Source organism: Sciurus vulgaris (genome assembly GCF_902686455.1).
Source record: "Sciurus vulgaris genome assembly, chromosome: 7".
In the NCBI taxonomy this organism is placed as follows: Eukaryota; Metazoa; Chordata; class Mammalia; order Rodentia; family Sciuridae; genus Sciurus; species Sciurus vulgaris.
In genome coordinates, this window is record NC_136467.1 from 75,524,357 (window position 1) to 75,538,982 (window position 14,626).

Genomic DNA, 14,626 nt, shown 5'->3' on the forward strand with positions numbered 1-14,626 from the left:
AAGATTAACTGACTACTAAGTAATAGACCCACAATTCAAATCCATGCAATGTGATTCCAAGGCCACACTGCACTACCTCTTAGGTAGGCCAGAGAGGAGCACACACCTTGTGTTATTCATCTTTTCATCACTGTGAACAAACTACATTACGAGAACAAGTTCAAGAAAGAGAAGTTTATTTTGGCTTCATGATCTTAGAGGTTCTGTTCATTGTCAGCCAACTCTATTCCTCCTGGCCTGAGGTGAGGCAGAACATCATGGATCATGGTAGAGGGATGCAGCAGAGCTGCTTGACTCATGACGGCCAGGAAGGAGAGAGAGAAAGAGAGAGAGAGAGAGAGAGAGAGAGAGAGAGAGAGAGAGAGAGAGAGAGAGAGAGAGAGAGAGGAGCCAGAGACACCTCCTCTCTGAACATTCCTGCATTGCCACATGAACTTTTCAGGGGACACCTCAACTAAACCATAATACACCTGAAGGGAAAAAGTTCTCTCAGAAACGAGAGAGCATTGTTTTGCTTGCTTTATGATAGAATGATCCCAGATACATATTATGTTACTGCAGAGGGATTTTAATAATGCTTTCAGAGTCTTGTAGCTATGATGAAGACTGAATATGCTAATAACTGTAAGTAGCAATTCCATTCACTAAGCATATTAGTGAGTCTCTAGATTCAACAGGTATTAAAATATGCTAATATGGTTACTGACAAAATTGTTGACCCCAAAGGGTTCAATTTGGAGCAGCAAACCAATTATCTCTACTAAAAGTTACCTGCAGTTGAGCTGGTTGCTTTTTGATATGTTGATGACTTAAAATGTGAACCATTCATTTATTAATTTTTGCTTGTTAAACTTGAAAAATCTGTGCCACATTATTTTTAATTGCACCAATTAAAATGAGAGTCACATACATACCATAGAAGTCATTGTATGCTTGTAATTAATCAGATAACAAGAAAAAAAGGCTACTAAGATATTAACATTACAAAGCATGTCAACAAATAAGGAAAATATTGTGGATTTTTAAGACTCAGATTGTAAAATGATAAATATATTTACAAACATGATACCTAACAATTTTGTTTATATTAAGGTGAAGAAAACCCAAATTATTTCCCTTTTTTTTCAGGGTATAGTACTAGATATGTAAGTTTCGCTTATTATGTATTTCATACTTTGTGGTGAATTTTATTCTCCCTAATAATGATACAGCACCAACACAATATTATATAATCTAATGAATTAAACAGGGTGTATACCTTTGAGTGTGACTTTCACTCAACATTATGTTTGTAAGATTCATCTGAGCTGTTATGTTAGCAGCAGTCCATTCATCTGATGTTAGTACTCTGTTGTATGAATATACTATCATCTACTTACCATTTTATGATTGATGGACATCTGAGTTACTTCCAGCATGGAACATTATAAATATACTCCTATAGATATTTGTATATTACATTTGTGTGCATTTTCATCATATATATATTTGGGAGAAAAATTTCTAAGTTACATTTGATTTACTTTGGTTGATTCTAACTATTCCTCATAAGCAGCACCTGGACACACTAGCAGTGGAAATGGAGACAAGGAAATAAAAGAACTACTTTAACTGTTATCAGCTAGGTTACCAATGTTGGCAACTGGAGCTTAAAGGAACAATTGTGTGAGTTATCCCAATTGAGGGTGAAGAAACTAAATTATTTCTCTACTAGATCTTCTTTGTCATTGGGAGATGCCTTGGTTGGAAGTGGGAAGGAGGACATTTATTATTCTGGCATTCCAAGCTTACCTGAAGGCTGAGTTTACTCCACAGCCAATATAAAACTCTCAGGCAGAAACCCAGAAATGAGGGTAATAGGTAACCTTCAGCATGTAGAGGTAATACTGAGAAGATGAGGGCCAGCAGCATCTACTGTAACTGCTGAGCTCGACAAAGAAAGGAAAATCCCCATGTGGCAAAAATGAAGAAAGAAATCAAAACCAAAGCAGTGATCAGGAGGTGAAACCTCTATCCAAGAGAGTCTGAGGTCTGCAATGGTCTCTAAGTGCTAGAGACTAGAACTAAAGACACAAGCGTGGAGCATGTAAGGCTGAAAATTAATTTCTTGGGTAAAAACTTTATCCTTATAAAGAAAATGAAATTTAAAAAACTTTGTCTACCAGCTCAGGAAGAAAAAAATGCTCTTTTTCCAGGAGGGGAACAATTTAAAACCCCAGGCTATACCACATGTGTGTGTGTGAGGCCTGGACAAATACTAAATCTATGGTACAAGGAATATTAAGCCAAAAACCTAGCATCAGAAAATGGCTCAGAATCAGTGACATTCCTTGGATCCCTGGCAGAAATGAGTCTGAAATCACTCTGATTGTTGAACAAATTCCTGTTGCAGCAACTAAGACTCAATCCCACTAGGAAACTCTGGGAGGAAGAATAGGACATAGCTCAGAATTTTCCCAAATGAGTGAAGGGTTGGGATACTTTCCTATTAATATCCATCAGTCATTGATTGAGGCAATTTTCTATGGGATATTAACTCCTCAGTTCTTTTGATCTGCCCTATGCACAGGTCAAACACGTTCTGTACCATAAAGGAAATCCTTGAAGAACTATGACTGTTTTCTGTTGAAATTAACAGGCTAGAGTGCATGGGAGTAGTGAATACTAAGAAGATACAGGTAGGGCACAAATAATGACTTCTATACTACCAAATAGTTTGCATTCCACCACGTGGGTAAAAAGTTTTCTATTGCTTCATATTTTTTCAACAATTGGTATTGCTGTTCTTTTTCATTTAAGATTTTCTGGTGAATAATAGTTGATATATTATTGAGCCTTCATTCTGAATTTTCCTCATGATGACCAATAAGGCAGAGGTTCTTTTTACATGAGAATTGGCCACTGGATAGACACTATTATGAATTGATAATGAAGACATTTACCCAATGTTCTTTGATTATTTATATATATATAAATATATATATATATAAAATTACATTTACCCAATGTTCTTTGATTTTATATATATTATATTTTATATATATTATATTTTATTTTATATATATTATATATATATATATATATATATATATATATATATATATATATATATACACATTCCCCTTGCCCCAGTGGTGCTGAGAATCAAACACAGGGTTTCATACATGTCAGGCCAGCATTCTACCACTGAGTCACATTCCTGGCCTCTCCTGTAGATTTGAAATTATTTATATTTTCTGGTTATGAGTTCTTTTTATCCATATTAATTGCAAATATCTTCATCTATTTTGTGCCCTTTCACTCTCTTAATGGTATCTTTTGATGAAAAGAATTGTTTAATTTATGCAATTAATCAATTGTTTCCTTTAGGGTTGCTGCATTTTATATCCTGTTACCCACTCAAAAGTCATATCCTTTTGAAATTTAGAGTTATAATCCATCTAGAAGTGATTTTTAAAATACGGTATGTTAAAGGAGTCAAAATTTACTTTTTTTAATGTAGATATCCAATTTACCCAGCACCATTTAAGAGACCATTCTTTCCTAAACTTTACTACCCTATAGTTTAAGGAATTCTGATTGGCAGTTATTTTCTTTAGCACATTACCAATATCTTTCCATTGTCTTCTAGATCTCATATTTCTAATTAAAAGTCAGTGATAAGTCTTATCGTTGCACTTATCAAGGTAATGAGTCTCTTTAAACTTCAGCTGTTTTTAGGATTTTCTCTATTTTTGACAACATACCTAGGTGTGTTTTTCATTGTATTTACTTTATATTGACATTGAAAAATGTTGATGATATGTACATCAGGAAAGGATTTTCTTTAGCTTCTTGTAGGCATAGAGAAGAAGCAATCACCTCAATCTAATTGTGCACTGAGTTAATTAAGACTGAGTTTACCCTTCATAAGCTCTCATCTAGTTCCAAGTTGGCCATACTTATGGGTTATATTCTTTCAGGGTCAATGAGAATTTTGGTGTTCTCCAGGGCTCCTCCAACCTGTCTTTCCTTGAACATCAATTTTTATCTCCATAGTGTGTGTGGGATTGCTGAAAGATCAACTCATATTCTCTGTTCCTTAGCAGCTACTTTCTACTTATCTTTTCATTCTTTCCATCCATGGCACTTATGAATCAGCAAATTTCTCAAGTGGGAAAATTTACAGTGGTGAATTCACCTTAATCGTCCCTTTTCTCTCTGGCCTTTAACCCTATGTCCTGCTATCTTGACAACTTTCAAGTAGACTTCTTTTAAATCTATTTTTTTCTATTTGTTCTTGATAGAAAACTTGATCTGCTGAAAACCAGTCCTATATGGCCAGAGGCAAAATCTCAATGGTATTTCAAACAGCAAACTTTACTAATAGATATTCTTAGCCAGTGCTGTCATGCAGTCTCAATATGATGGCTGATATTTCTAATGCCAATCTGGACATTCTGAACTTAATACAGCTTCTGAATCATCAATGATTAAATTATAATTAGAATAATTTTAGTGTGTAACACATTTAATGAGTTTTAATTTATTTCACAGATAATCTGTGAATTTGCCTTAAAAATATTCCTGTTAAGGTCTGCTTTCATTTGCCTTATGTGACACAACTTTGAAGAATCAATTCTGCCATATGAGCAATTGAGTAGGTCTTAAAGTTACTTCTTGAGAAATGCTTTGGTCCTCTCTGCACATCAAAACTTCTGTGTAGAAGAGGGATACTTTCCATCTGGCTAAGTAAGTACTCGTGGCTGGCTATTTAGTTTTCATATAAAAATATCATCTTTGCTAGCAAGATGCTTGGAATCTAAAGTGTATGACTCACCTAGTCTTGAACTGTCTGCTTTGAGCTCTTGCCAAAACCCATCTGAGACTGAGATTCAGGAGGGTCTTGGGACATGCCAATTATTTATTTCTAGCTGTGTGACAGAATTACTTTGAGAACTTACAAACACACACACACACACACATGCACACACACACACCTGGGACCCTCTCTAAAATAACTAAATTAGAACAACTTCAAATTTTTCAGAATCACCTTCAATGAGTCTAATGGACAGTCAGGCATTTATAACACTTTAAGATCACCAGGAAACTACATATTTTAATTATATTAGTCTTGCTTCTGGGAGAAATAGCTTTACACAGCTATGATATAATGTTGTATTGCCACCTTTTATTGAAGGTGAATGTAAGAATATAAATGCCCAACAGTTTATGTCATCTGTAAAAATCATTTTTGCCAGGAATGCCTACCATGTAGTTCAATATTCCTTACTCAACAGACAGTTGAATTAATTCACCAGGAGTCACTCACATGACTTCAGATACCACCTGTATTTTGATGACTCTCAAATGCCTATCTTGGCCCTGACCTTTTTCTTGAGCCAAGCAGAGCTGTGCCACAGACAACTCAAGCTAAATGTGTGAAAATTAAGATTATTGTTAATATCATTTAATGGTCCAACTCTAAGCAGCATCAGATGCTTTTTTTTTTTTTTTAATTCATTCAATGGATGACATCTGCAGTCACCCCAGACAGAAACCCTGAGGGTGGAAATTATCAACATTTCCATACTCTCACCCTCACGATCAGTCAGGTTTATCTAAATTTTATCCCTTTGATATCTCTCACACTTAATCCTTTCTTTATCTGTTTCTGTCTCCTGAGTTCAGGCTCATCAAGTTTCACCTGGATTCCTACAAAAGGTTTCTTTCTGTTTTGGCCATCTTCTCACTGCTGTGACCAACAGGGACAACTTAGAGGAGGGAAAGTTTATCTCGGGTCATGTTCCAGAGGTTTAGTCTATGGTCAGCTGAGTCCTTGCTCTGGGCCCAAGGTGAGGCAGCACGTCATGGTGGGGCATGGAGGAGGAGTGCTGCTCCATTCATGGTAGCCAAGAACAGTGAAAGAGATGGGGACATAAAAAGAAGGGATGAGACCAAGACAAGACCAAAACTCAGCTGGGAAAACAGGTCCCATAAATCCGTGTACAGTATCCAGGACACAACAGCTGCAAATGTTATTTCCAAAGGGCTTGGACATCCCCACCCCTTTGGCCTTGTCACAGGGACTCTCTATTAGCCTGGTTTCCTTTATAGCCAGTAGCTTTTCTTGACAAACAGTCCATGTTACTGGCATCACTTGATTCCTGGGGTCTCCATTCTGGTGTTGGCCTCACCTTCACAGCTTCACACATCATTCTCTCAGGGGAAATCTGCAGGAATTTCCACCCTGCTACAGTTTTCCCGGCTTCTCAAGCCTTCCTTTGAAATCTCAGCAGAAGCCTCCATGACTCCTTAACTCTGGCGTCCTGCATTCCTGCAGAACCAGCACAATACAGTTGATGCCAAGCTCTGCTGCCCGCTCACGAGAGTTTAGCCCCCTGAAAGTACAGTTGCAGTGGCTCCTGAGTGTCTGGATAGCTGATCTGGGTGAAATAACTTTCTAGGCTCCCCCTGTGCAAGGAGGGATATCCTTTCAAAGGAATTTTCCCTACTATTCATTTTACCTCATAGCACATAACAAGACCATGTGTCTTAGATGTTGTAAGAGAAGTTACAGGTGGAGGTGCAGGACCCATTTGCCTGACTGGAGTTAGGTCTTGCTTTGGCCCCATCTCTTCTTTATATGCCCCCATTCCTCCCTTTTGAAATGGGCATGCTTACTCTGTGCCACTGTATCATGGACATATGTAACTTGCTTTTGATTTTTATAGGGGCTCACAAATAAGAGTTTGCCTTGAGTCCCAAGTGAGACTTTGGATATGTACTTTTGGACAATGCTAGAATTAGTAAGACTATGGGACTCTTGGGCATAAACTAAATACACTTTGCACTGTGAGAAGGGCATGAACTTTTGTGAACCAGGAGCAGAATATTATGGTTTGGATATGAGGTGTCTCCCAAAAGCACCTATGCTGATAGAGGAAGGTTTGGAGGTGAAATTATTGAATTGTGAGCGCTGTAACTTAGTCAATTTATCCTAGTTTGAATGGACTAATTGGTTGGTACCTCTAGGCAGGCAGGGTATGGCTAGAGAAGGTGGATTATTGGGGGCATGCCTTGGAAGGGTTCACCTTCCCTGTGGCCCTTTCCCCTCTTCCCTCTCTATTTCTGCCTGGTTGCCATGAGTGAACTACTTTCCTCCACCATACCCTTCGACTATGATGTTCTGCCTCACCTTGGGCCCAGGGCAATGGAGTTGGCTGTCTATGTACTGAAACCTCTGAAATTATGAGCCCCAAATAAATGTTTCATCCTCTTAGTTGTTCTGGTCAGGGTATTTTGGTCACAGTGATATAAAGCTGACTAACATAACTTGTAAGTTGATTTTTGGTTTCACTCCTTTTAATCCACACACTATTTTCAAATCAGCATTTGAAAGCAAAAACCTGATTGTGTCATTCCCTCATGACATTCCAGTGGCTCCTCCAGTATCTTAGGGTAAGGAAAAAAGCTTTGTGGATTACATTTAAATCTCCTTATAATCTGCTTCCTGTCACTTTCTCATTCACACCTCTTGCTTCTGCCATGTTCTGGAATGATCTGCATTCTCTGATCCAGGCTGTTCCACCAGGCTTTTCTGTAGAATATTCTTCCCTCCATTCTTTGCCTAGAAAATCCAATAGGTCATTCACCATTCAACTCAGGAATCACCTGTTCCTGAAACCTGACCTGACTCCCCTAAAGAGCTCCCAAGAGACCAGTGTTGGCCTTATCACACTAAATCCATATTATCCATTATCTATCTTTGACTTACTCTGTAAATTCCTTAAAGCAGGAATTTGGACTGTTCCACAAAATAATAGACATTGTGCAGGCTCCACACAAGAAGTGTTCAAATAAATGAAATTTTAGGTGCCTTTTCAACTAAAAAGAAAGAAACTCATCATGAACATCACGATTCCCTCTTTCTTCATTGCCAGAAAGTTTAGAATTAGAATTTGTCTGAATTGCAATATTTTGTCTCAGACCAAAATTTCTAACACACATCCCATTCCCACCCCACTATTCTTATCACTAGACCCCTGTTCTTTAATCCATGTGGAGTCTGCTATTTTATATACTACTCTGTGTTCATTGAAAGCAGCATAGTTCAAGCTTTGCAACCAAACAGAATGTAGGTTCAAGTTCTGGGCCTTCTATTTTGTAGCTGTGTGTGATTAAATGAGTTATGAAATATCTCTAAGCCTCAGCTACCTCATTTGCAGAGTCAAGATAATAATAGTACCTACTTTACAGGGGCAGAGAGGTGACAAGATTAAATAAGATAATATACAATATTTTCCTCAATGCCATAATAAAAGTTCAGTAAGCATCAATTGTTGATTATTGTTAACATTCTCACTAGCACATTAGCAGAAGGAGAGATGCTACAATAGGCAGAAAAATAAACTTTTATTGTAGTAACCTGAAGTCATTCAAGTGCCTGCCACATTGACAATTGTTCACTAAATGGTTGTTGTTATTATTAATCCTAAGGGCTCCAGATAGCTGAGTTTTCATTTTATTCTTATTCCATCAGTTTCTGTGTGTGTGTGTGTGTGTGTGTGTGTGTGTGTATTTAGTTTTCTTTTATTACATCAAATTGCCACTTATCCTGCCTTATTTTTACAAGGTTCCCAGAGTTTCCATATGCTGATATTTCAATATGATGATGATGATTGTAATCCATATTCTTATCACATTGGCAAAGGGTTGGGTACAGTGCTTGTGGTTCTCTTTCTCTAAGACTATTCTGTGTTAGTCAGTTTTCTATTTCTGTGACCAAATACCTGACAAGAACAATTTAGAGGAGAAAAAGTTTAGTTTGGGCTCGTGGTTTCAAAGTTTAGTCTCTGGGCCTGAGGTGAGGCAGACATCTTGGTAGTAGGGCATGGGAGAGGAAAGCTGTTCAGCTCATGGTGGTCCGGAAGCAGAGAAAGAAAGCTAGAGACCAGGGAAGTGGAGGAACAAGGGACAAAATGTAATCCCCAGGGGCACACTCTTAGAGACCTACTTCCTCTAGTCTTACCTACCTACAATTACACCCACTCATCCTTTCAAATTGTTAATTCACCAAATGCATTAATCCATTAGTTTATGGTTCTCATAATCTAATCATTACACCTATGAACATTCATGCATTATCTATCTTAGTTCATTGGGGGACATCTCATATCCAAATTATAGCATTCCTTTTTTCATCTTCAAATTGACAGATTCTTTAGGCTTCTCGACTTACGAGTCCTGCAAGGTGAGTCAGGGGCTAGAGGACATAAAGCCTGTTGTTATAGAGAGGAAAGTACAAAGACTCACTTGCCTTATAGATGAATAGTAATATCTAATGGCTGTTGGGGAGACTGGTGAGCAGTTGACCAAAGTGGCACAAGGAAAGTGAGGAGGGTCAGTGGAAATGAAGGAGTCAGAAATGAGCATGGGAATAAAAGTAGTAAGAATGAATTGAGTTAAGAGAGACTAGGACTTGGTCCTTCTTGGTTTCCTCATTCCCTCTAAAATGATTCAACTTTCAAAACCAGTTGTAGGACTGATTAGCTCAAAGAGACATCTCAGCACATTTCAAAAGTCAGAATTCAAGGCCAACAATTTTTATTTCACAGATAAAAGATTTAACCTGAAGCAGATGAATGAGCTGGTCAAGTCATCAGTAAGGAAACACCTGTTCTTGTGTGGACAGAGCAGTGTCTGGAAGTCTGAGGGACACTGCTGGTCTGCAGAGGAGGCAACGGGGTTAGGAAAGATATCAGGGAAGGAGGCAAGGGAATAAAAGTGACAAAAACTGAAGTTGAACTTGTATTTTTTTGATGAACTGAGCTGTGCCTGGAGTCATGATAGAGTCTTAAGCCATCCACAAACACTGTTCCTGGAAAACTATAAACACACCAGGGTCAGAACAGCACTGTTACAGAGCAGCCAGGCAAGGGCTCATGTAATTGGAGCAGAGGGAGCCCCAGGGGAGGGATGGGAAGCAGGAGGTAAGGGGCAGCAGAAGTGATGTGGAGCCACACAGAAATTGAGTCAAAATTCCATTTCGTCTCATTTTTTAAACCTACCAGTTCCTAATTGCAATGTGTTTCAATGGGGCTTCCAAACTGCAATCCAATAATTTCAATATTCCCTCACAAAGGGAAATATTTTAATGTAAAAGGGAAAAGGTCAAAGATGAAACTTTCTTACTTTCTGTATTTCTATTATTAGACTGTTATTATTTATATCTATTAAATTTAAATATGTAGAATAGGTTTCATTTTCTCTCATCTCAAATATAGTGACTATGTTAACTTCTACATTACTTTATAGCATATTGCCAATTATTGATGCAAGATTCATTTTTTAAAGTAATGAATAATAACCAGAAAATGAGTTTAGCTTGTTTTGTCTTGATGTGAACATTACTGCAGTACATTTTAACATATTAATCACAAAGAAAAATCTGATTATTTAGTATTTGCCAGAAGCAACCCAAAGCATTTATGATCCTATTTTTCAAATCTCTCTTCATTTTTGGTCTACTGAGATTCTTGTCAGGATTTTAAAGAAGTCAGACTTACTTACATAGGTGTTTTTTAAATGATGCATAATTTTGGTTCCCACATATTCTTTATATTTTTTTTCTGGAGAAAAATATACCGAGTTTGCATTTCTTTGTATTACATAGAGATTAAACTAGATAACTAATCATTTAGAGTTTTAAACATGTATGACTTTATATGAGATTCTTAAAAAAAAAAATTCTTACATAAATGGAACTTCTTCTCAAAGCAATATAGTTTCTCCCCCCCCCTTTGGGAAAATATTTCCTATATTGTTTACTTCATATTGATTTATATAAGAACTATACTCTTTAGGGATTTAAAAGACTACAATGTTTCTGAATTGAGAAATACTTTTTTATTTGTTGTTTTCAGATATATATGACAGTAGAGTGTATTTAATCAACACATTACAATGACATTTTTATATGTAGTCATTTACAACATTCATATTCATACAAAGAAAAATGATAAAGGAACTCAGAAAAATATTCAAATAAATAATAAATATACAATGCCCTTTGAAAAGAGAATTCCTAAATATGATGCATGAGTCACAAAAATCAGTGAGAATTATCAGGAGACATTAAAAATAAAATTCATAAGGAAATTAATGATAGTATTTTCAGTGACTCCATATCAGACATTTAAACACAATTCAGTTTTATTGTACATCTTGCAAGGTCCCTAATACTATGGAGACCACAGAAGTATATGGTTTTTTCCTCCTAATACCTACTATATCATAGAGAAACAAGATTACCAAATAAGAAATAAGTTGAAGAAAGCATAATACTAAATTTTATGCTATTAGGTCTAGTCATCTACAGAAGATTAAATGACTTTCAGAAACAGGTTTTTTTTTTTTTTAAAGACATAAAAATAATAATTTTCTCCCAAGAAACTGAACAAACCCTCAGAACTCTTCCAGTAGATCAGTCTTATGTTCCAGGCACATTTGCTGGATTGTTGTCTGCATTAACTGTGCATTTCATTTTCATCTCCTCTTCAATTTTTAAATGAGAAACATAAAATAAAAGAACAACAATAACATTAAAAATAAGAAATATATTTATGCAGTGTTACTATGGATCTAATGTTGATTAATAAAGAAGTTCCATTGGAATTAATTTTAACTCCAAGTAATGGATTCACAGTAACAATGTTTTTCTAAAAATAGAAGTTTGTTTCACTCTAAACTAAAATCCCAAAGGTTTAAGAGCTTATGAATCTGCGCTATATGATTTTCAGAGACACCCAGGCTATCTCCAGTTTGCAGCCTACCATCTCCATGGGGACTCTGTCCCCATGGTTCAAGCAGTCCTAAGTTCAGGCTGATCCCCCCTCCTGGTGTGTAGATTGATGAAGAATGTATAGTTATCTTTCTTTAATCTTTCACAACTGTAAAGAATACTAAATACTGGAATTAGTTGAGTCTTGTAGACATTATTCATGAAAACCAAAGACATTTTAAAGTTGTACTTGGAACAAGAAGAAAAAGATACTATTTGATTGATTTGGATTAATGGCATGCACTAGTATGAATGACAGAAAGAAAGTAAAATATCTCAAATCCTATTTTGCTTCCATCTTCCCTGTCAAAAGGAAATGCTAATTTTCGAGGCAAAATTAATACTGATTTGAGGGAACTGCAGCTCAAGTTAAGCAAACAGACAATCAGGAAGAATTTAACTGCTTTAAATGACATTTCTCCTTTCATGAATGACTCAACTTTCAAGGCTTTGTATGCAACCAATCAACATTTATTTAGCACATAATATGTGTTAAATAGACACTAGGGGTTTGAGAGAGAGAGAGAGAGAGAGAGAGAGAGAGAGAGAGAGCGCAAAGTGGAGAGGGAGCATGTTGTCTCAGACCTCAGGGACCTTACAGGTTAATAGATACATGCAAATTTCCTAGGCTGTCAGTATATCTGATGTCTGAGGATCACAAATAATAGAAACCAGGTTTAGCTGGATTGTTAGAGATCAAGGTGATCCCAACAGAAAGAGAAATTATACAGACACTTAGGAGAATGAAATTTAATAGTAATAAATAAGCTTCAAAAGCACAAACACAGAATATAAGAGAAATTACTAAATACATGTGCGGGAAAGGGTAAAGGGTTTTAGCTTATTTCAAGTGCAATGTGGTTCACAAAATGGTAAGAGCAGAAAAAAAGCAATGAATTCCTAAATTACATTTAGATGTAAATAGAATCTGGAAATGGAAGAAAACAAACCTACTCTGCTTGCATATGATCAGAACAGCCAGAGCATTGTATTCAATGTCAAGGCCTCACTTTAAGTTCATTATCCATATCCTGTAGGGATCTTTTGGAGGAGCACTAGGAAAAGATGATGATAAGTTCAGGAAAAGGGTTACCTAAGAAGGGGATAATCTTTCTAGTCCGTGGGAAAGAAATTTTCCATGAGCCATATTGATTGTTTTCAAAACTTAAAAAGGTTGTATGACTGACTAATAATAGGAGGAACTTTCTAATAGTTAGAGCTATTTGATAAATAAATGTATTTATTTATTTAGGAATTCTATAGGTTTTTAAGTCTCCTGATTAATTCTCTTGTAGGTTAAGCACAGAATAAATATGACAGGGAGAGAAACAGAAGACTATGAAAATAGAAATTATAGAGATAAAAAATTTAAAAATACATACACATGTAGATTGTCAATCAAGACTAGATCAGTTAATCTAAAACTATAAGAATAGAATTTATTGGAGAGAAAATGAATGGAGAAAATAATAAATGAAAACAAACTAACAGCCTATCGATGACCTGTAAGACAATATCAAATAGCAAAATATAAACGTAACTGGAGTCATGGAAAAGGTGGGGAGGAAGATGTGGATAGAAAAAACATTTGAATAAATAATGGTTGAAAAATTTCCAAATGCCTTAAAAACAGTAAATTCAAAGATCATAAAGCCGATGAACTTCAAGCTAAGAAACACAAGAAAGACCACACTATTACAATCATGTTGCTAAAAATCAGTGACTTAAATTGACTGGAAAAAAAAGACACGCTATGTACAGAGGAGTAAAGACAATAGAAGTCTTATTAGGAGCTATCTGAATCAGGAGATGATAGAGAAAGATTTTTAAAGTGTTGGAAAAATAAAACCCTATTGACTGAGAATTTTACACATACTGAAAAATGACTTTCAAAAATGAAAACAAAATAAAGATTTTTCAGCAAAATCTGAGAAAATACATTGAAACTAAAAACCGTGTGTTACCAAAAAAAAAAAAAAAAAAAAGTAAAGGAAGTTCTTTAATAATATAAAAGGGAAATTTGGAGCTATATAGAGGAATTATAAATGAATGGGTAATTATGAGAACTTCTTCATGTACACTAGCATGTATAGAAGAAGTAAAATATAATAATAAAAGCACAAAGGATAGTAGGGGAAGTGGAAGTATATTACTGTAAGGCTCCTATATTATCTGCCCAGTGATATAAAATTATTTGAACATACATTATGATAAGTTAAATATGTATATCATAAACCAGAAAGCAACAACTAAAAATATTAAAACAAACAGAAATGGATAATTGGCAATTAAGAGATGAAATAAGCTCTCTCTGCCATGATGTTCAGTCTCACCTCAGGCCCACAGCAATGGAAATGGCAATCATGGTCTGAACAAACTAACCATGAGCACAAAGTAATACAGCAACTGGTACTGAGAAATGTGGTTGTTGCTGTGATTAACCTGACCAGAAGCCTTTGGAACTGATTTGCAGGAGGAGATTGGAGGTTTGGAGATGCAGGATGGAGAAGTCTTGGATTGTAAGCAGAGCTTAATGGACAATTCTGGCGTGAGCTCAAAAAACCAGAAGGTCAATAGGCATGCAGACTGCTAGTGGGGTTTCAGAGGGAATTGGGGTTCCTGTTGGGAACTGGACTAGAAGCCATTTATGTTACATTTTGGTCTACCTTTTGCCTATGTACTGAGATTTTGTTTGAAGTTGAGTTTAAAAGTGATGGGTTAATTAATCTGATACAGGGAATTTCAAGGCAACACAGTTTTCAGGTGGTGGCGTGAGTATTGCTGGTGGGTTTTAGCCAGATT